Source organism: Dipodomys merriami, unplaced genomic scaffold (assembly GCF_024711535.1).
Source record: "Dipodomys merriami isolate MVZ:Mamm:240054 unplaced genomic scaffold, mDipMer1.0.p SCAF_10, whole genome shotgun sequence".
NCBI classification, from domain to species: domain Eukaryota; kingdom Metazoa; phylum Chordata; class Mammalia; order Rodentia; family Heteromyidae; genus Dipodomys; species Dipodomys merriami.
In genome coordinates, this window is record NW_027202271.1 from 35,130,109 (window position 1) to 35,154,017 (window position 23,909).

The following is a 23,909-nucleotide window of genomic DNA, read 5'->3' on the forward strand; positions in this document are numbered from 1 at the left end:
TTAAAAGATTGTTGGGAGGAAAAATAGATTTCTAATTTTGGACAGCCAGTGCCAAACATAGATTCTTATGCAGTGTATGTGAAGATGTCAGAGGAAACTGCCCTTTGTGTTCTCTATCCACATGAAAGCCTGATTATAGTCAATGGACTCTGGCTCTTTTTCTGCCTACCATAGCTCTAGGCTCTAAATAGCTCTAACTAGGAAGGGCTCTAGTTGCTGGTGTCTTTCCTGAAACTGGAACCTTACATTTCTGAGGTCAGATGAGTATGGTGAATGCTTTTGATGAACATACCTGTATAATAGAAAAGTTATACTTTGAAAGAAGTACTTTTTCTTAGGGGTTCTGTAACTTGTAAATTTTAGAGTCACCTTTTTTTCCACTTTCCCAATGGAATCAGTGTGAAGTAATATCTCTTTTTAAAATATGGATATTTTTCATCCAATTGAAATATATAATTACATTGTTCTTGACCATAACTATTTGACTCAAAACAAGTTGATCTTGACCTAGAACTTAGAGACAATTCTCCAGACATTTCTGTGTTCATTTTTTTAGTGCCCACCACAAGATGTGAAAGAAAAAAACGAATTTTCCAGATGTGAAGCATATCAAGAATAGTATAGTTAAAATGCTGTGAGATCATCTTTTTAGAGTTTTTCTATTTCAGAGTAATGCTCATCAGACACTGCCTTGTTTTCTTTCTCTGAGTATGATTTTTTTTTTATCATTTTGCTTGTCTGAAATTTCTCCAAAGTGTATGGTTTTGCTGAATGAAACACAAAACTCAACTTGTAAAAGCAATATATAAATGAACCTCTTATAAAGATGGTGCTAAAGAAAATAATGTATTACTAGCCCAGTTCATTATATTAAGCCAACATGCAAAACAGTTATAAGTCCTCTATAGTAAGCTACCTGGGTAAAATGTAAGGGCTTCCATAATGAAGGGCCCCAGAGTGGGTAACTTGAGACATCAGAAATTTATTGCTTCTTGATTCTGGAGAGTAGAGTTCTGAAATTTTGTTTGGGGCAGCCTGTGTTCCCTGATGTCTTTAGGATAGAATCCTTCCTTTTCCTAATTTTTGTTTGCCATAATTCTCCGTTTTTCCTTGGCTTCCAGCTACACACACAGCCATTGTCTGCCTGTATGCATCTTTTTCTGTGTGTAGATTCCCATTTGTTTGAGCAAAGGGGCTGAGAAGGTGGCTCAGTGGTAGAGCGCTTGCCTTGCATGCATGAGGCCCTGGGTTCGATTCCTCAGCACCACATTAGCAAAAAAGAAAAAAAGCCAGAAGTGGCACTGTGGCTCAAGTGGTAGAGCGCTAGCCTTGAGCTGAAGAGCTGAGGGACAGTGCCCAGGCCCAGAGTTCAGGCCCCACGACCAGAACCCCCCCCAAAAAATCATACAAGATGACCTCCTTTTAACTCTATTTAAAAAAACAACTCCATTCTGAATTACTGAATGTCAGGACTTCATCATACAGTCTTATGCATTCAAATCATTTCATCTGATGTTGGAAATATGGAGGGTATTTATTCATTTATTTAGCTAAAGGCTACTGAATGTCTGCTAGGTACTGAGACTGCAACAGTATGGAGATAAGATTGCTTCCCACAGAGAACTAGAAACCAAACTATCAGAGATGGAGGAATGTACCAGGGCACTGCAAAAAAACTTCTCAATCATCTTTGTCATTATTTATCATCTCATATTCCTTAAATAGTCTATAGAAATCTCCTTGATTAAAGCCAGCCAGCAGCACAGTTAGAAATATGCATTTTAGGTACATGCATTCACAAGCCATAATTATATGAAGAAAATATCAAATGAGAAAGTTTCTCTTGTAGCTGAATATGCACCATGCTAGATTACATAATTAAACAGAGCCCTTCACTACAGAACTTCTCAGAGCCTTGAGAATTGAGAGCTAAAAGCTAGAATGTTTCCTAAATTTACTTGATTACATGATCATTATGGTTTTTCTCATGGAAATATGTTCCTCAGAATACACTGGAAACTTATTTGAGATGGGACCATATTATTGTATTTTAAAATCACTGTGATGTAAACTAGAGATAAAATAATTCATGGCCCTTAGGGTGGAACCAAGTGTTTTTAGAATCTTGTAGTCCTTCCCTCTAAAGATAGCCCAATGTCAAAAGAGAACAAATTTCTCTCATGAAGGAATGAGTGGATTGAATTCTTTGTTTTAAACAAAATTGTGACTTACTTTGAAATCTAGTTAAAAGCAAATGATTTTCTCTTAAAGCAAAGTAACATATTAGCTTCACTTTTATTAACACAGTGTTTATTACCATATTTGAGATGCAGTAAGTGCTCTAACAACCAATGTTAGATTCTGCCTGAAATCTCCTGAGGGAGTTTTATACCCCATCCTGCTGTGGTTACAAAGTGTGATGCGCAGATGTTATTCTGGGCCTTGAGAGCATGTGCATCCTGTGTACTTGAGATGATGCCACATTTAACGATTAGGTATCAACCTGCGGAAGTTGAAGCTGTGCACTAAATTATACTAGGAGAATCTTAACAATGAATAAAATACTGTGTTTTATTCAGAAGTTAAAGACAAGCACTAGGCAGTGGTTTGCATTAGCATTATAGAGCGGCGACAGTATCTGAATCCATCTTCACTATGAGAATTCTGGAAAATAAAGTAATTGAGTGGTCTTAACAGTATAAGTAGCTATCCATAAGCTATTCAAAATGACTAGGCTAGGCCAGACACTGGAGGCTCATGCTTATACTACCTTCTCATGAGACTGTTATCTGAGAACCATGATTTGAAGCTAAGCAGGTAGAAAGATCCAGTATCCCCAGTTGACCAGCAAAAAGCCATAAAGTAGACATTTGGCTCAAGTGGTAGAACCCAAGTCTTGAGTAGTAAAAGCTAAATTGAGAGCATGAGGTTTTGAGTTCTAGTTCCAGAGAACTAGCCCTGGAGATGGATGAGAGGAAGAAAAGAAGGAAGGGAGGAAGAAAGAAAGGAAAGAGGGAAAGTAGAAAGGAAAAAAAGAAAGGAAGGATAGAAAGAAGAAAGGCAGGCAGGCAGGAAGGAAGGAAGGAGATTAGATGGTTTATGGGACTGGAAAGGTCCTAGACCCTGAAGGAAGGAATAGCTTTATGAAGGTTGTTTGTCCTGGAGTCAAGAAGTTACTATGGCTGATCTGGGGCATTATAAAGATTCTTAGATTCATTTCAGGATAAGGGAATGGAAATGAATTGTGTGTGTGTGTGTGTGTGTGTGTGTGTGTGTGTGTGTGTGTATGTGTGTGTGTGTGTGTGTGTGTGTGTTCTTGGGCTTGAACTCAGGGCCTGGGCACTGTCCCTTATCCTTTTGCTGGTGAATTGGAGTAAGAGTCTTATGAACTTTGAATAGTTTCAAACTCTGATTCTTAGATCTCAGCCTCCTGAGATGACAGCATCACAGGTGTGAGCCACCAATTCCTAGTGGAAATAAATTTTTCCTACACCTTTTGTCCCTCACTCCTTTATGTGAGTGTTTATTCTGAATTACTTAGCCTTCTTTAGTGTTCCATAGCCCTCCAACCAAAGTGGTCCCTCAAAAGAGAAGATGAACAGGGGCCACTGGTAGCTCACACCTGTAAATCCAAGCTACTCAGGAGGCTGAGATGTGAGGATCTTGATTCAAAGCCATCCTGGGCAGAAAGGTCCATGAGACCCTTATTTCCAGATAATCATCAGCAAATTAGAATTAGAGCCTAGCAAAGTTCAAGGACAGCACCTAGGTTCTAAGTTCAAGCTCCAGGACCAGCATACATGCAAAAACAGATAAGATGAAACATCTTTTCTCTAACCACAATTCAAATAACAGTACAGAAATAAAGGTTAGTACTTTTGACTTGTGAGTGCCAGAGTAATACGTTTCCAAACTTTCAGGCACAAATATCTCATTAAATAGATCTGTTTTTAGTTTGTTGAGTATGGTTGCTATTAAATAGAAATCAGCTCTCATTGACGTTTGTTTTTCAGTTCGTACCCTTAATGGCCAACACATTCTATGTGCCCTGGTTGATTGAATGAGAATGTTCCTGATGTCTAGATTTGCAGGAGAGTAGGGTTCTTGTTGCCAGAAGACAGTTTGAAATGTTATAAAATTCTTTAGAAGTTAAAAGCAAGCACTACATAGTGATTTTCAGTTACCTTTGTTCAGACTTCTCTGACTGATCATCCAGCCTGTGCTTTACTTTGTTTGCAGAATAAATATGGGGACTTTAGATGTTTCTCTATTCGGATTCAGTAACAACTACATTTCTAAAGCAGGTATAGGATTACTTGGCATTTTTTGTTGTTGCTTTGTTTTGTGCTAGTACATGGGCTTGACTGAACTCAAGTACCGGGTGCTATCCTTGAGCTTTTGTCACTCAAGGCTGGTGGTGGTCTATCACTTGAGAACATCAGAATCTCACAGACTTTTCCTGCCTGGACTGCCTTAGAACTGCTATCCTGATAGCTCAGCCTTATGAATAGCTAGCATTGCAGGCCTGACCCACTGGTGCTCAACTTGCTGAGACTACTGTATGGAAATGATCCCTGAAAGAATATGCACAGTGGAATTCTATGCTTCTATCAGAAAGAATGACATCACTCTATTTGTAAGGAAATGGAAAGACTTGCGGAAAAAATCATATTAAGTGAAGTAAGCCAGACCCAAAGAAACATAGGTTCTATGGATTCCCTCATTTGTAATAATGACTATATGACTAGGATAGTCCTAGAAGATGAGCAGAATAGTTTAGTAGTTCTATGTACATGTGACTATATAAGATGATGCTAAGTGAAATAAACTCCAAGATACGGAAATGAGGTTTTCCTTTGTTGTTTTTGTTGTTGTTTTGGTCGGTTGTGGGAGCTGAACTCTGGACCTGAGTGCTGTCCCTCAGCTCTTCAGCTCAAGGCTAGCACTCTACCACTTGAGCCACAGCACCACTTCCGGCTTTTTTCTGCTTATGTGGTGCTGAGGAATCGAACCCAGGGCCTCATGCATGCAAGGCAAGCACTCTACCACTGAGCCAACTTCCTGTTGGCTGTTTTTAAAGTACTATGGATTTCTTTTTTCTTTTGTGTTTTTCCCCCTATGTTTTATCCTCTATTGTCACTGTATTTGATTTTGGTATCCTGGGTATTGTATTTACGTTTATCTGAACTAGGGACAGGAAGGGGAACAACAAAATGATGAGACAAAGGACAAAGGGGGAACCAGTGTAACAGCAATATGCACAAGACAATGTTGGAAATGAACTGTACAACGTGGAGGGGCTTGGGGGAAAGAAAAGTGGAAGAGAAATGAGGGAGGGGGTAACAAGTTTGATAAGAAATGTACTCACTAGCTTATGTATGTAACTGTAACCCCTGTGCACATCACCTTAACAATAAAATCAAATTTAAAAAAAAGAGCCTAAAAAAGGTATTTTAGCTTCTTTAACAGCAGTAAAAAGTAATATATTACATTTCTATTGATTATCACCTTGTTTAGGCTTACTAGGAATAGCCAGGCCATTAGGCAATAAGGAGATTTCAGGGATGGATGCAAACTTCTCTGCTCTGGCCAACAGCAGTTCCCCTCCACTGAGCTCACCCTCCAGATGTTCTTAATATTTGGCTGATAAATGGAAATGCAACTCATCATTTAGAAATTGCACATTGTTGACTGGCATTCAAACAGTTGCGTCTGGGTGGAACATTTTTACAGATTAGAAGCATTTCCTGACATTTTTGAAGTGGAAAAGAAGGCTGATTTAAGGGTAGATGAGGGAAGAGCATAGTGATGTGTATCTACTTTTTAGGAGAAGTGATTGTGTAGTTGATTCAGTCCCAAGAACGAATCCACGAGACACTGTTGTTTTCACTGAGATCACATGCAAAAGCTTTTGTTTACTTAAGTTATCCTTCTTTAATTGGAGCAGCTGTGGATATGCATTTGGTTCACTCATCCATGCTTAAAGCAAATTTTTCATTAGCGATCCCATTGAGGACTGGAATTGCTGTTTTTCTCTCGAATCAAGGCTTCCAATTTTAAACACAAAGAATTTTTAAGCTGCAGTTTTTCAAAGCTAGAGATAGTTGCTTTATAGATGTAACTCACTGTCACCCACGGCAGTTGTCAGGCAACCAATTAGGGGTTTGTTGGGGCTGTGTACCATATGTTATCTTCTCATCCAGTGTCGCAAAGCATGCCAAAAATCACTTACATGGGGGTAGAGTCATGATCTGAGTCATATCAAAAAGTGATGTAGCACTTTTCTGGAGCAGGACTGCAGGAGCCATTTAAATATTGAGAAACTTTTACCAGAAAAAAAGGTATTCAAATGTGACTTATAAATGAATGGAGCAATTGGGACAAAGGGGCTGACCATATTCCATTGCCCTGCAGGGCATTGGCATTATAAGGACATGGAGTCTTTTCACATGCAGGTCCTCAATTCCTGAAGGAAGGGAATTCCTATAATCGGTTGTGACAGACCCCAGTCCACTTTGTGACTCATGGAGTTCAACTTGAATAACGTTCTCAGAAATTTTTAGAGAAACTTTATGTGTTGATTTACTACAAGTGTTCAAACCTTTCTTACCCATTTATAGGATATGAATATAATGTGGCTGTGCTGCCTGTCAGAATCCTAGGAAGAAGGTGAGACATGAGTATTTTTCTCTGCTTTTCATAAGAGGAAAGACAACAGAGCTAAAAGGCTACATCATATTTTCAAAGCTGTCACTAAGATTTTCCCATCTAACAAAAAAATCTAAGATTCTGACTGACATCACACATGCTGTCAGAAAGAATCATCTTTCCTGTTGCCTTAATTCTTTGGAATTTGCTAAAAGCTTTGGGTAAAAGATGAATTCCTTTAAATGTGTTAAATCTCTGGAAAATGAGAGGTTACCAGCTAAAAGTTTGTAAAAGATAATATTCTGATTATTGAAAGTTCACTTGATTAAATTTGAACTTGGTTCTCTCAAAACAAACTGTGCTTGTCTCACAGGTCAGTTTTCCTTACAGAATTAATGCACACAAAATTAGTTGGAAAATGATATAGCTTTATCACCATTTTTTAATTCTTACTGATGAGAAGAGTATAACCCCTAAAATAAGTTTGGTACTTGTTAAACATTTTTTTTTTCTATTTGGAAATTAAGGAAATGCATGTAAAGGTATTATTACTCTGCTCAAGTTTTATATATATATATATATATATATATATATTTGTAAGCACTCTGAAGTTCATTCACTGTGATGTACAGTTTAGTGATTTCTAATCAATTTGTAGTTGTGCCACAATCACTGCAATTCAGTTTTAGAAATTTTCCAATTACCAGTTCTTCCTACTAGTGATTTTTGCAGCAGGTCCCAGTGTAGACAATTATTGGTACTTTATTTCTTTTTGGTCGGTTGTGGGGCTTGAACTCTAGGCGTGGGTGCTATCCCTCAGCTCTTCAGTTCAAGGCTAGCGCTCTACCACTTGAGCCACGGCGCCACTTCCAGTTTTCTGGTGGTTAATTGGAAATAAGAGTCTCATGCACTTTCCTACCCTGGCTGCCTTTGAACTGTGATCCTTAGATCTTTGCCTGCTGAGTAGCTAGGATTACAGGCATGAGCCACCAGCGCCAGGCCTTGTTACTCTTTTTATCCCTACATATTTGAATGTTCTAGATGTTGTGTCTGAGTGAAATCAAACACCTTTTGTAGTCTTTTGTGTTTAGATTCTTCCCCTTAGCCTGATTTTTTGAAGTGAGTCCATGTAGCACAGCCCACCGAGTGGTATAACATTGTACAACTGTGCTACATTCACCTGTCTGTGGACTTGTGTTGTTTTCATTTTTAGACTATTATGATACATTTTTACTCCTCTCAAAAAGAAAACAGAATTCCTATGGATGGAATTGTTGAGTTCTAAGAGATGTTTAATGTATAGGAATCTGCCAATCTCATACCCTGTGTGCTTATAGTCTTTTCCAGAAATGTATAAAGTATCTACTCATCCTTACCAACATTTGAAAGTTTATTTTTGCCAGTTTAGCTAGTATGTGATAATATCTCAATGTGGTTTTAATTGATGCTTCATAATAAATAGTGATCTCACATGTTATCAGCCATGTTATTATTTCTTTGGTAAAATGTCTCTTGCACTGCTTTGTGTCCTTTTAAATAGAACTGAGTTATATTCTTTGTATATTTCAGATATGTCTTCTATCAAGTATGACTTCCAAAACAACTTCTTATTGTCTATGGTTCATCTGTTCACATTCTCTTACTGGGGTCCTTTGACAGGAAATCTTTTTTAGCTTTAAGTTCAGCTTATCAATTCTTTTCATCCTATGCTTTATGATTTTGGTGCCAAGGGATTAAGTGGCATCCTTCCTGTAATTCTTGAGTATCACTGTAAACTTTAACTTTCTGTCTAGACAGCTGAAAAATGAGACTTAATAAAAGAGTACAGAAGATACCCTAGAAGAACCTTCTTTTTATAGAAAATGTTAAGGGCATAAACCCTGAAATCATAGTGTGAATGACTGTGAACTCTATCACTTGGAATTAGTGAGTGGGCTGTGGACTGTGTGGCTGCTTGGAATGTTTGCGTTTTCCTATTTATATTGGTTTTCCTGACAAAAACCTTAATGGAGAAACATCTGCTATGTGAAATTATAACATTAACCCTCTTATATTCTAGCTCAAATATTTAAGTTTATTTTACAAAGAGTAGACTTTGGGACTAGGATGTAGCTCAGTGGCAAAATGCTTGTCTAGCAAGATCCCCAATTCTGAAAAAAATACCATTTATACCTCTCTCCTCACAAAAAATATGAGTAGGCTATGGAGCTTAATACATTGTGTAGACTATTTTGGTAAAAATGTATTCCCCAGAGCTTTTGTTTTAACAATCTTTAGGCTTTGAGCTGTTTGCCCAGCTATTACAGAAAATACACTGATGATCCTTGAAGTTTCCTTTTCGAAAGCAGGGACATCATATGAGTTTGGACTTAACTTCACCTCCTGCACGTCTTACATAAGATCACAGCATCCTGTAGATTTTCTTTGGCTGTTAACAAGGTTCCTGGTTTTGATACCAGCATTGGCTGATATCTGTGGCTCTCATGCCAGAGCATTGCTTTTGAGAATGCTGCTGATAAAGGGACTTTAGCATGAGAAAGGAGGTGGCACGGAGAGGAGCATATTTATCCTCCGAATGCATCATCCCCTTTATTCCTCCCATTATGCCTACATTATAGCTTGTCTGACTCCTTGGTCTGTGGGTAAGAGTTTTTAGCTTACTTTGATTTTCTGCTCTTCTGGTTACTGGCTGACCTTGATCAAGTTATTCAGTCTCCTTAGACCTATGGCTTCCTTGCCTGTGATATAAAATATTGATGATACTGACCTGTACTGGGTTGCTTTAGGAAGGGGAGAAGTTATTCATAAATAATATGTGCCAGGGCGGGGGGAGGGGGTTGGGAAGGGATGGGAAGGGGAAACAAAGGAGGAGGCTACAATGCTTGATAAGAAATGTACTCATTATCTTGCCCATGTAATTGTAACCCCTCTGTACAGTATTTTCACAATAAAAATAAAAAATAAATAAATAAAGTGCCATTCAGGAGACTACTGCTGCTAGTACTGTAGGCAGTGTTATTAGTTGAATTTGCTGTGACCCATAATTCCCTTATATTATGAAACATGAAGAGGAAAAAATAACAATCATGTTGAGGCTCGAACAAGCAGTTATAGCACCACGGCAAAACTCAAATTTGAAAAAAAAAACTTGTTGCAAACAATTCTTTAAGAATATTTTTTATGGAAGTGGTGCTGTAGCTCAAGTGGTAAAGTGCTAACATTGAGCTGAAGAGCTCAAGGACAGCGCTCAGGCCCAGAGTTCAAGGCCCACAACTGACAAAAAAAAAAAAAAAAAGAAAGAATATTTTTTATAAAAGGGGATCCAAATAGGGAAAGGTGAAGTAAAACTCTTTCTCTTTGAAAATGACATGAGCATGTATTTAAAGAATCCCAGACTCCACTTACAAATTACTCAAGCTGATTCGAAACTTTGGCAAAGTAGCAGGGTGTAAAATTAAGCCTCAAAAATCAATGGCTTTTCTGTATGCCAATAATGAGAAGAGCGCAGCTGAAATCAGGAAAGCAACTCCTTTTGTAATAGCCTTACAAAAAATAAAATACCTAGGAGTTCACTAAAGAAGTGAAGGACGTCTACAATGAAAACTTTAAAAACCTGAAAAAGGAAATTAAAGCAGAACTTAGGAAATGGAAAAACCTCCCATGCTCCTGGATGGGAGAATTAACATCATGAAAATTGCATTACTTCCAAAGGCTATCTACAAATTCAGTGTAATACCTATTAATATCCCAACCTCATTCTTCAATAAAATAGAAACAGCAACCCAAAAATTCATATGGAACAAAAAGACCCCAAACAGCAAAAACAATCCTTAGCAGAAAGAACAGTGCTGGAGGAATATCAATATCAAATTCCAAACTCTACTACAAAGCCATAGTAATCAAAACAGCTTAGTACTGGCACAAGAAGAGACCTCAGGACCAATGGAATAGAACTGAAGACCCGGAAATGAACCCACAGACTTATAGCCACCTAATCTTCAATAAGGGAGCTAAAAAACAGAATAGAAGAAAGACAGCCTCTTCACTAAATGGTGCTGGCAAAATTGGTTAAACACATGTAGAAAATTAAAGCTAGATCCTATGTATTACCTTGCACCAGAATCAACTCCAATTGGATCAAAGACCACGAAGTCAAAGTAGACAACCCTGAAAACATTACAGAAAGAAATAGGAGAAACTCTAGGGCTCCTTGGCACAGGCTGAAATTCTTTTTAATAAAGATCCAGAAACACAACAGGAAAGGTGGGAAAAATGGGATTGCATGAAACTGCAGAGTTTCTGCATAGCAAAGAACATAGCTAGCAAGATCAATAGAAAGCCCACAGATTGGGAGAAGATCTTCACTAGCCATACAATGGACAAGGGTCTCATATCTAAAATATACTTAGAACGCAAAAAACTAAATCCCCCAACAACAAATCCTCAAAGAAACAACTGTCCGATAAATAAGTGGGCTAAAGAATTAAAGAGAAACTTCTCTGAAGAGGAAAGAAGGATGGCCAATAGATACATGAAGAAATACTCAACTTCTCTAGTCATGAAAGAAATGCAAATCAAAATACAACTGAGATTCCACCTCACCCCAGTTAGAATGGCTATAATCAAGAAATCTAATAACAACAGATGCTGGAGGGGATGTGGCCAAAAGGGAACCTTACTGCATTGTTGGTGGGAGTGTAAACCTGTACAACCACTTTGGAAAGTAGTATGGAAGTTCCTCAAAAGACTACACATAGAGCATTCCTATGACCCACTTTGGGGCATTTACCCAAATGATCACAAACAAGGCTGTATTAAAGCTACTACACAGCTGTGTTTATTGAAGCATTATCTACCATAGGTAAGATATGGAACCAACCCAGATGCCCCTCAGTAGATGAATGGATCAAGAAAATATGGTATATTTATACAATGGAATTCTATGCCTCCATCAGAAAGAATGACATTGCCCCATTTTGTTAGAAAACGAAAAGACTTGAAAAATTATGTGAAGTAAGCCAGATCCAAAGAAACATAGGTCCCATGGTTTTCCTTATTTGCAATAACTAATATTAATCTAGGACAAGCAGATGTACAAACTATGTACATATGACCATATAAGATGATGTTAAGTGAAATGAACCCCAAGATAGGGGCACAGTGGTTTTTGCTTTCTTGCTATTGTTTTTAACATATTTAAAATGTACTATGTGATTTTTTTTGTTTCTCTTGTATGTTCTTCCCCCACAGTACAATCCCTGTTTTCACTATATTTGATGTCACAAGATGCCCTCCATCTTGTATATACATTTCTCTAATTTGGGGAGGGGAAGGGAAATAACAAAATGCTGAAATAAGGATACAGGTTGACCAATTATAACAATGAGATGTACAAGACACTATGTTGAAAACAAACTTTACAAATTGGGGTGGGGGGAGGGAGTAGTTGGCGAGGTGGGGAAGGAAGGGATAGTAGAGGAAAAACAAAAGAGGTGGTAACAATGCTGGATAGGAAATGTACTCATTACCTCACTCATGTAACTGTAACCCCTTTGTATAGTATTTTTACAATAAAAAACATATAAAAATATTTGTTATAAGCCAGGCGCCCATGGCTCATGCCTGTAATCCTAGCTACTTGGGAAGGCTGAGATCTGAGGCTCACAGTTCAAAGCCAGCTGGGGCAGGAAAGTCTGTGAGACTCTTATCTCCAAGTAATCACCTGAAAACCAGAAGTGGTGCTGTAGTTCAAGTGGTAGAGTGCTTGCCTTGAGCTGAAGAGCGTAGGGACAGCATCCAAGCCCAGAATTCAAGCCCTATGACTGACAAAAAAATGTCATTATTAAGCAGTTGTACAAAGGGCTTTCCATTCCAGGAATAGAGAAGGGGTTTTAATTCCATACATAAAATGTATCTCGTTCATTGTCACCCTTCTTTTGCAGCCCCCTGCCTCCTCAGGGTGTGCAGTTTAGTTTGTATATTGTGTACATTAAATATCATGACTGTATTTGTTTACCCTTCCTCCATTCTTATCTTTCTTTGCTCAAGATACATACATACATACATACATACATACATACATACGTACATACATAAATACATACACACATACTCTTTATAGCCTCAAGAATGAAATCTAAAAAGTTCAATTGGGTACAAATGTTTCTAGTATGAATACAGCCTTTATGTTGAATGACTAGAGAATTCTGTGAAAACAGTGTTATAGTTCTAGAATTTGTAGAGTTCTCATATTTTAGTCACTTTTTTTCCCTATGGAGTCAAAACTCTCAAAGCCAGAAGAGTCAAGACTTGGGATGTTGCTTCCTTTGTGTTTCCCAGAGTGACTATGCAGTATTATAAAGACTAGGTATTAAATCAAAATGTGCTGAAATTTTGCAGCTTTATTCCCCCCAGTCCTGGGGCTTTTGTACTAAGGATCTAGGTGCTGTTTCTGGGCTTCTTTGTGCTCAAGGCTAGTGCTCTACCATTTGAGCTACAGTACCACTTCTGGCTTTTTTGAGTAGGTTAGTGGAGATAAGAATCTCACAAGGTCTTTTCTGTCTGGGCTAGCTTTGAACCGTGATCCTCAGAGCTCAGCCTCCTGAGTAGCTAGGACTATAGGCATTAGCCACCAGTGCCCAGCTAATTTTGCAGCTTTAATATAGACTCAAACTGCAACTGTAATAAAGTGATATAATGCACTAGTAGTTCAGACTGTCATTAGATAGCAATAATTTCTCTTTTGAAGTATTATGTAAGGTATATATATATATATGTGTGTAATGTATGTTACTATGAAAGCTAGTAACTTATTTTTACTGTTTTTTTAAAAGTACGGTCTGTTTTACATAGGCACATGCTAGCCTCAAATTTGAGATCTTCCTACCTCAGTTTCCTGAATGGTGATATTTCACTTGTGTACTTGAAATACCAGTGTGTACCATGCCTGCCCTTACTTAATTATAAATAGCTTCTTCAAGGGTTAGTGTTCTTTGATTTTTTTTAAAAATTAGAAGTATAGAAAAGTGTAAGATAAAGTGACTCATGCTTGAAAATCTTAATTTTTCTCCAACATATATTTTCCCCTCATAATTACATCTCAATTTCTGAGTTCAAGTACAGATTCATTGATGCTAATAGTAATAAGAATTCTTTTCTCCTGAATTATGGCCTCTTCTTAAATGTTATAAGGCATTTAATTAGTTCTCAGAACCACCATTAAATATACGATAAAGAGGTCTTGGTAGTTATGGCACTGTATGTGATTAAAAATATTCCCAATTTGCATGAATTTAATGTATATGCATGTCTTAAGTATTGAAATTAGTGAAGGTAACATATGTTTCACTCTAGTAGGACAGACCTTGTGCAGGTGTACTTCTACAAAGGGTGTGTAGGTGTTGCTTACCTGGCCCGTAAGCTAAGCAAGTGATCTATCAGTCTAAGCTATATCCCAGCTTAGGGCACCGAATAGAAATGGGAATTTCTTCTTTTTTAATTTAATTTTATTGTTAAGGTGATGTACAGCGGGGTTACAGTTGCGCTTGAAAGGGAATGAGTACATTTCTTGTCGAACAATGGCTCCCTCTGACTGGGTGGCTTTGTTCATCAATACCACTTCACTCTTGAAAAGAATTTGACAATTATCCTACTTGCTCACAATATATATGGAATGAATGTAGCAAATGCTGTATAACCTTGTCTTTGTGAAAAAATTTGGTATGAGGTGGCAAGGACAGAGAGTAAATACTAACATAAATGTGAAAATATACTTAGAAAATTAAAATACAAATAAAATGTGATTCTGATTGTGATTCAAGTCATTCCTATAAGAAATTGCCCTTAAGTTTGTCACTTTTCTTATTACCAGCTTAGTTTTCTTCCTCACTCTCTTCTCTAGATCATAATATCTTCTGTTCAGGATGAAATTCAGAGACTTGTACCTTCCAAAATGGTAGCCACTAGCCCTAAGTAGATAGTTAAATTAGAAAAAAAATCAATACTTCTGCAATAATTGTTATAAATTACTAGACATATTATCTTATGCAAAGTATAAATCATTTAATCATTTAATGTGTCCATTTAATGGATGTTTATAGCTTACCAATGATCTTTTGACCATATTTTGATAATCAACATTAACATTAAATGCATCAGAAATGACTAGTTTTAGTTTAAAAATATTCTAATGAGATATATAGCTGCATTCTTTGTACATAGAATTATTTCCTGTGATGTTTACAGAAATAGTAACTCATCGTATTGTGTGCTTCTTTATGAATTGTATGTTTATTATATAGATCTCTCTTTTCTTTCTTTTCTCTTTCTTTTTGGTGGTAGTGGTATTTCAATTCAGAGTGTTACACTTGTTGGGCTAGTAGGATAATGCTGAATCATGCCTCCAGCTGTGTTTTCCACCGGTTATTTTTTTTTTTTTTTTAATTTTTTTTATTGTAGAGATACTATACAGAGGGTTACAGTTACATGAGTGAGGTAATGAGTACACTTCCACTTCCTCTTGAACATTGTTACCCCCTCCATTGTTTTCCCCCTACCATCCCCTCCCTCCCTCCCTTCCCCAAGGTTCTTTTTTTTTTTTTTTTTGATCGTGATTAAGTGATTACTTAATTTCCGGAAATTCACAGTATTGTGGAATAATGATGCTCATTTAAAGTCACAAGTTCATTCTAACTTTCCTGGAGCAAATTGTCTATCACAGTCTGTAATATATAACGGTGCTCATATGTTATATACCATATATGTGATCAGCAGCATGGGGATATTTAGTAGTGGTTCAACCAGATGAGTGGGAGTTCTTTGTTTCTTAAGTCCTGTTAGTTTTGTCATATCACCTAACATTTTGGATTCATCATCCACTTATCAGGGAGACCATGTACTGTTTGTCTCTTCGTTCTTGGCTTACCTCGCTCAACATGATTCCTTCTAGCTCCATCCATTTCCCTGCAAATGCCATTATTTTGTCATTTCTAATGGCTGCATAATATTCCATTGTGTATAGATACCACAATTTTTGGATCCATTCATCTGTGGTGGGGCATCTAGGTTGTTTCCATATCCTAGCTATTGCGAACAGTGCTGCAATAAACATGGAGGTGCACGTGTCCTTGTATATTGGTTCCTGTTGTTCAGGGTAGATGCCTAGAAGTGGTATGACTGGGTCGTAAGGGAGGTCAATCTTTAGCTTTCTAAGGACCCTCCAGACTGCTTTCCAAAGTGGTTGTATGAGTGTACATTCCCACCAGCAGTGTAATAGCGTTCCTCGTTCTCCACATCCCCTCCAGCATTTGTCGTTGGCTGATTTGTGGATGTGGGACATTCTGACTGGGGTAAGGTGGTATCTCAGGGTTGTCTTCCACCGGTTATTTTTAGGAAAGGTTTTCACTTTCTGCCTGGGTATATACCTGAACTTAAATCTGCCTACATTTTCCCTTCTTTGGAGATGGAGTCTTGCAGACATTTCTGCCTGGCCTAGCAGATTATCATGTAGTTTGGGAAGACAGTTATATGCTACTTGGCCCAGCTATGGAATGAGAAGGGTCCTTGCAAATTTCTAACCTAAAACCATAATTCTCTCCATCTCTGCCTTCCAAGTAACTAGGAGTATAAACATGAGCAACTGGCACCAGCTTTTCCTGGTTTCTTCTGAATGACCTGTGTATTTAGGTTCTTCCTTTGGATCAGTCATGTGTTGGTTAAGTGTTACCTTGACTCCTTAGAAAAATTAGAGTGTGTTTAAATTTGAGAAGTAACTGAGGACAAAACCCAACCTTACTTATGGCATAACAAAATAGCTTCAAGAATGACCAGCTATATTTTCTTAAAAATTTCTGTTTGTTGCTGTGTCGCTGAGGTTGAACTAGATCATGTTCAAGGTAGAATCACTGCTACTTTAGTCATTAAGCTTCACTATGCTGATGCTGCTGTGTAAGTGTGCTTTCAGAAGGAGGTGTTTTAGCAATTTTCTCACCATCAAGCAATTCTCTGGCTCATAAAAGCAAGACTACTTGAAAATATTTGCAAGATTATGGTGTTTTTATTTAAAATGTCTATTAACTTTAGGTACACAGAAAGGTGACAATATGAAGAGAGTTAGTAATTATCTATACTACAAGCCATCTCTGGCAAAGAAGCACTTCAGGCAGGTGTGATGATTTAGATATGGGTTGTCCTCCAATGGTCCATGTGTGCTGGTAGCTTGGTCCTTTTGTAGCAATGTTGAAGTGATGTAAATTTTCATAAGTGGGCCTTCTGACGGCAAATTAAGCCCTGAGGTACCATCCCAAATGGCCATCACAAACAGATTGTTGCTGTTTCATGGGCATAACTGGATCAATTCTTGGGAGTTGTTAGGCAGCAGTACTGCCCTGTCCTTTGGTCCCCTGTCTGTGAGGCTGGTTACCTTTTTTCCATTTCTCTGTCACATTGAGACATACTGGGAAACCTATCAGTGTCAAGATGCTTGGACATTTTAACTACTAGTATTGTGAGCCAAATCAACCTCTTTATAGAACACGCAGCTAGGTATTTTGTTATAGCAGCAGACTATGAGAACAGGTAAGTTTAAACCCTGAGGCACAAAAGTGAAAATACTAAAGAACCCATAAGATTGCATTTTATATGAGGCTCATGGTTTATTGAATATTCCTATCTTGGTTTTGGAAGTCGAGTCATAAATTACTTAAAAATGTCTGCCTTATATTAAAGTCTATTACCTAGAAATATTCTCTATGTTTCCCCAAGTCACTTTGGAGGAAAATATTTCTGTTTTCCTGCAAAGGAAATACTACTTGCATAGGACGATCCTTACTAACTGTGGTGTATACAGGAAGAGAATAGGAACAAAAATCCCTCAGGCACTGAAATTGGGTTTAGACATACCTTATTTTCTTTTCCCAAATGTGAGTTCTTACCAGTTCTAAGTTTTTCTACAAGAATTATAGGAGACTGTCTTAAATCTAATTATATATCTATATACTTTTTAAAAAAGAAGCAATGCTTTCAAGGGAAAGCATTGTGCTTTTAAAGAAGAACTAGTATCAAAAAAGTATTCAAAAACTTTGCAAAGTAGAGGCAGCAGGATGGGGAGTTCCAGGTCAGTAAAATAAAAACAAAAACAAATGTAGAATTAAAAGATGAGCTAAAGTGCACTACTTATCTAAATATAATGGGAAATGCTGTGAAAGGATACAGTAGATGCCATCAGTTTCTTTGCCTGAGAATTTAGAAGAATGTTTTTTTGAGGAGTGATTGGAAGTGTTCTTTTGAACAGTTTGAATTCTTACAAAATTGATCATTCCTATGTATTTATACATAGGATTTCCACACTAACAGAACCTCCCAGCTTGGGGAGAAGTTTTAATCCATTGTGTAACTTAAGGAGAGTCAGACTCAGAATAATTCACTGAACTTACTTGTCTTTTTTTTTTTTTTTTTGGTTGTTGAGCTTGAACTCAGGGCCTGGGTGCTATCCCTGAGCTCTTTTACTCAAGGCTAGCACTCTACCACTTTGAGACATAGCTCCTCTTCTGTTTTTTCAGTGGTTAATTGGAGATAAGAGTTTCATGGGTACTTTTCTGCCTGGGTTGGCTTTGAACTGCCATCCTTAGATCTCAGCCTCCTGAGATCTGAGCCACCACCGGCAAGCCAATTTACATATCTTAATCAGTGTTTTAAAAATTGTGTTTAAAAATGGTTCAGTAAAACAGGCTCTGTTGGAACTGGTATCAATGAGAGGGGGAGAGGAGATAGAGAGAGTACATGGGGGTGAATATCATTTAATTTTTCTTTCCATTTCTTATGAAACAAATTGAAATTGTTCGAAGCAGTGTGGAGGGAGAATGGAAGGGGGTGGGTGCTGATGGGGGGACATAGTACATGTGTATGGAAAAGTCAATATGAAACCTCTCTTTTACAATGAATAACTTATTTTCATTAAAAATAGCTTGTTCAATTTTACATAAATAAAAATATTTTTTATAACTCAATCTCATAGACATTGAAGGCTTGGAAATGAAATACATTTGTACCATATGGTGCCTGGTCTTGCAGACTGGGGGCTGGTTGTTTGAAGTTAGCTGGCATGAAGATGAGCTGTTCATTTGTCACAAATATGGCTGCATGTTACTACCCTGCATGTTAGCAGGGTAGTAAAGATGGAGTGGCTTCCAAATAAAGGAATGTGGATAAGACTGGCATCTCAAAATGTAGCTGCTGGAGAGCTTGAGTAGGATCCATATCCAGGTCTTCTGATTCCAAATCAAGGCTTCCTCTCACTGTACATATGGTAAAATTTAAATGATTGCCTACCCACATTAGGTTCTTGGAATTGTGTCGTATACTCTAGAATTTTAAGTTTCAGCCGTCTTTTAAACAAACTACAGGACCTAAATATTTGAGGACTTTTAAGATGTGGGGTGGTATGCAAATCAGAAAAAGGATTATTTCTTACTAACCTTTCTTTTCCTTATAAGATCACATGAATAAAGCCTGTAAAGGTTAATTTTTTTTTAAAATCCCAAAGAAATAGAAGTCAGTCATCATTCTGTGCTTCTGTGGCTACACAGAATGTGTATAAGTTGGGGATAGAACTGTGTGTGTATTCATCCTCATGCTTTAAGCTCTGACAGAAGCACCCTACTAGAGCATGATGTAAGAACCATTCCCCCTCAAGTGCTAGCAGCTTACACAAAATGAGTCTGTTTCTCACTACTAGTCTATTTCTATTGTGATTTGACTGCTACTCTATGCCTCATTGTCTTCGATTTCTAGGTAAGTTGGTGGTCCCATATACTTGATTTTGTAGGAGGAAGGAAAGAGATCATGAAGAATATATATATTCTGATAACCAAAGGTGACTTGGGTCACTTATGTTTACCATTCATTGGCTAAATCAAATATCAAGAGCTATGGCTGGATTTAACTTTGGAGAAGTAATCCTCCTGCCAGGAAGCTATCACTGAGGATGCCATAGCGTATGTGTGGGTGAACAGAAATCCAATCCATCAAAGCCTCTTTGTTGCCTTTCCAGTCATTTCCTAGAATACACCAGAAGTGAAGAAAAGGGACTTGCTTTCTTTTTTGTTCTTAGTTAAATGCATGCATCTTATAGCACATGTGTAGTTATGTATGTTTATGTATAGAATCCACTTTTACATGTACATAGATACACATTTATCTTCTATCTATGATAACTATTAGCCATTATACTAGACAGTTCATATATATTCTTTAGATTTTATAATAGTCATTGGCTTAAGTACTGAAATACTTGGATAAAGTAAGGGATTTTAAACATAGAGATTAAGTGCTACTTTCAAGCAAAGTCACACTCTGTAGGTGCTAAGTATACTAGGCTCTTGAGCTAGCTTTATGGCTAGCATTTTTTTTTTAAAGAACACATCAGTGAGTGTTATCTGGAATCAGTCAGGAAACATATAGGAATCTTTTGTGTTGATCAAGAAGTTGCTGTAGTTCATAAGTAAGGAGGGCTCGGTAGTTAGGCACTGAATTTATCAAGTTTTTATTCATTTAATGCTGTGAGAACACCCATTGCATACATAAAGAAACTACCCTTTACTTTTTCCCTTCCACCTTTCCTTCTTTTCTTTCTTTATTCTTCCTCCATTTCAAGGCTGGAACCTTTGGTATTGTGTACTTTTCCCATCTTGTTTCCCATATGACTTAACTTCCTTCTTCCTTTAACCTAAGTAGAGACTTCACCGAAGGAGAGACTCCAAATTATTTTCTGAAATCTTAGTTGCTGTTAGTATCTCAATCAAAATCTGCATTTCTGTCCAGTTTTTTAGTAGCCATATTTCCTTGAGAGGATGTAGCTGTAAATAATATATGTAGTATCTAGTCTTTCAGGTTAGGAAATTGTCTTCATTGTATAGCTTTTGTGTTCCATGTGGATGAGCCAATTATGGTCATAACCAGTAAATCCATACAAAATGGTATTATTGGGTTCTATACAGAGGTACCAAAAGGTGCTAGAGTTTGAAAAGGCATCTAATGGATGATTAATTCTTACAGTCTTGTTTTTTCTAGCATGGTTGTACTAGTTTATTTTCCCACCAGCAGTGCAATAGGGCTGTCTTTCCCCCACAGCCCTGCCAACATAGCAACAGCACAAGTTTTAAAAAGCAGGTTTGGAGGTGGGGTAGGGGGGGAGAGGGAATCATTTATTGATTACATTTTATGCTTGTTTCTACCTCCTTTTTAAAAAAAAGTTTTGATTGTGAAAATACCGTACAAAGGGGTTACAGTTAAATGGGCAAGGTAATGAGCACATTTCTTATCAAGCATTGTTGCCTCCTCTTTTGTTTCCCCTTCCTCCCCCTTCCTTCCCTCCTCCCCCCCAAAGTTGTAAGGTTTGTTTTTCGACATAACAACTTCTACATCTCATTGTTGCAATGGGTCCACCTCTATCCCTATTTAAATGGTTTATTTTTGCCTTTCCCCTCCACAAATTATACCAACATAAAATACATGAAAGCAGGGGTTATACTGTGGGGGAGGGACATACAAAGCAACAAAGAAGTCATCTTATAAATATGTTAGAAACAATCACAAGAAAGAAAAAAAACATTTGAATACATATCCTGGGGTTCATTTCACCTAACATCGACTTATCTGACCTTTTCTGCTTGTCTCAGACATATACTAGTAATTGCAAATAAGGGAAACCATGGGACCTAGTTTCTTTGGGCTTGGCTTACTTCACTTAATATAATTTTTTCCAAGTCTTTCCATTTCCTAACAAATGGGGCAATGCCATTCTTTCTGATGGAGGCATAAAATTCCATTGTGTATATATACCACATTTTCTTGATCCATTCATTTACTGAGGGGCATCTGGGTTGGTTCCATATCTTAGCTATGGTAAATAATGCTGCAATAAACATAGTCGTGCTGGTAGCTTTAGTGTGGTCTTGTTTGTTATCATTTGGGTAAATGCCCCAAAGTGGGATTGCTGGGTCATAGGGGAACTCTATGTGGAGTCTTTTGAGGAACCTCCATACTACTTTCCAAAGTGGTTGAACAAGTTTATATTCCCACCAACAATGCAGTAAGGTTCCCTTCTTTTTTTTTGGTCAGTCGTGGGGCTGGAACTCTGGGCTTGGGCGCTGTCCCTCAGCTCTTTAGCTCAAGGCAAGCTACCGCTTGAGCCACAGCACCACTTCTGGTTTTCTGGTGATTTATTGGAGATAAGAGTCTCACGGACTTTCCTGCCCGGGCTGGCTTTGAACTGCAATCCTCAGATCTCAGTCTCCTGAATAGCTAGGATTACAGGCATGAGCCACCAGCGCCCGGCTAGTAGGACTCTCTTCTGTCCACATCCCCTCCAGCATCTGTTGTTATTAGAGTTCTTGATTATAGCCATTCTAACTGGGGTGAGGCGGTATCTCAATGTTGTTTTGATTTGCATTTCTTTTATGGCTACTTACAGTCTTTCAAGGCAATAACCTACTGCACTTTGTTCAAGGGCAAAGTAGTAGTATAAATTTACTTGTTAAGCCTTTGTCATTGGTCCCATTCACAATATCCTTCACTCTTCAATACCAGAAACACAAGAGAAGCTAAACAATAAAACAATTTCTTTCAAATTTCCCATGCTGAAGAGTCTGTTTTGGGACACAGTTTTCTCTGCTAGCTGAAGAGGAGCTTGATTCAGCAAGCTCAGATATTGATGGCAGGAGCCTCTGCCCCATTAAAGTCAAGGTTATTAACTGAGTAGTTTTGTATATTACATTCCAGGAATACTCAACAATAGAAGTATGCTGAATGCTTAGAAAAGGATTGAGTCCTCTTTAGATTTTTGTATCATAATTAGCTTTTCAGAAGAAACATTCAATGGCAATAGTTGCTCTGATCCTTGAAGGCCCAGTGAATATGAAATTTTTTATTTCATATCTATCCTAGAGCAGCGGTAACTTTAGTTGGCTTACATTAATACAGAGTTGGTGTCATCACTGAAGAATGAAAGGAGGTCTGGAGAGAACCGTTATAAAAACTTTGCTGGTGATTTCTTTGTAATGAGACTTGCCTAAAGTTTACACTGCCTGTTACTATCATTGGTACACAGGCAATTGGTGATGGATTGCCTTTTCTTTCAAAATTTTAGATTTGGAATCTTACGACAATGAGATGAACATACTGTTTACTCTGCCTTTGAAGACTGGCAGTCAGCATAGGGGTACCTGTAAAATTGCAGCCTCCATGGTCCCTGCAATTGTCCTTGAGCCACAGCAATGCACTGAAGCTATCTGTGGGAAAGATTCATGAGTGTTTTTCTCTGGGTCCAGGCCGGGAAGTGGGGGGCGGTGTATACACTGTTAAATAAGATAGAAATAGAGAATAAGTAGGAGTTCCTGGCTCGTTCATACAATGGGGGAAGTAAGATATTTTGGACAGAAGTTAAATTCTCCCATGATTTTCCATAGCAAAAATCTAAGATGTCTGTGAAAAAATGAGAACTTTATTCTTACCTCCTCCTTCAGCTACTTGTACACTGCTTATAGAAAGAAGGCACTCATTAAAATTAAACATTTTATCCTTTGCACATTCCATCTGCTTCCTTTGCATGGAGGAGGTGAGAAAAGCCAAGAAAGCCAAAAGAAATTAACCACTATTAGCTAAAACCTGAATGAATACCCATTTAAAATAAACTCAGAATGCTCACTTTAATTTTTTTTCTGTAATTAGAATTTTTGAAGGGCTATGAACATTTGTTTTAAGTAAACTTTTCTTTTACTTCCCCAAATGGTGATGAGATTGAACCCATGTACATATGCTAGGCAAGTGCTGTAGCAATGAGCTAGTGATTTTATTTTTTTTTTGGTCAGTCGTGGGGCTTGAACTCTGGGCCTGGGCACTGTCCCTCAGCTCTTCAGCTCAAGGCCAGTGCTCTACCACTTGAGCCACAGCACCACTTCTGGTTTTCTGGTAGTTTATTGGAGATAAGTCTCACAGACTTTGCTGCCCTGGCTGGCTTTGAACTTATCCTCAGATCTCAGCCTCCTCAGTAGCTGGGATTACAGGCATCAGCCACCAGTGCCCGGCTCTGATTTTTAAAAAATATCTTTGTTGAGTTTATGTGGGGGATGATGAATTTTTGATAGGTCAGTGTAACTCAATGTTGTAACACCTTTTCAAGATAATGGCTAGATTTTTTAGAGTACTTTTTGTAATGTGATTATTTGTACTTTATTACTTATGAAGTTTACTTTTCATCATAGTGT

At 37.8% G+C, this 23,909-nt stretch overlaps 1 protein-coding gene across 3 annotated transcripts in view; it reads left to right on the top strand.

Annotated features, from left to right (window-relative positions):
• The window catches only part of Nav3 (neuron navigator 3), a 660,839-nt gene that overhangs the window by 79,757 nt on the left and 557,173 nt on the right, over positions 1–23,909 (top strand). The gene's annotated exons all lie outside the window — the stretch shown is intronic.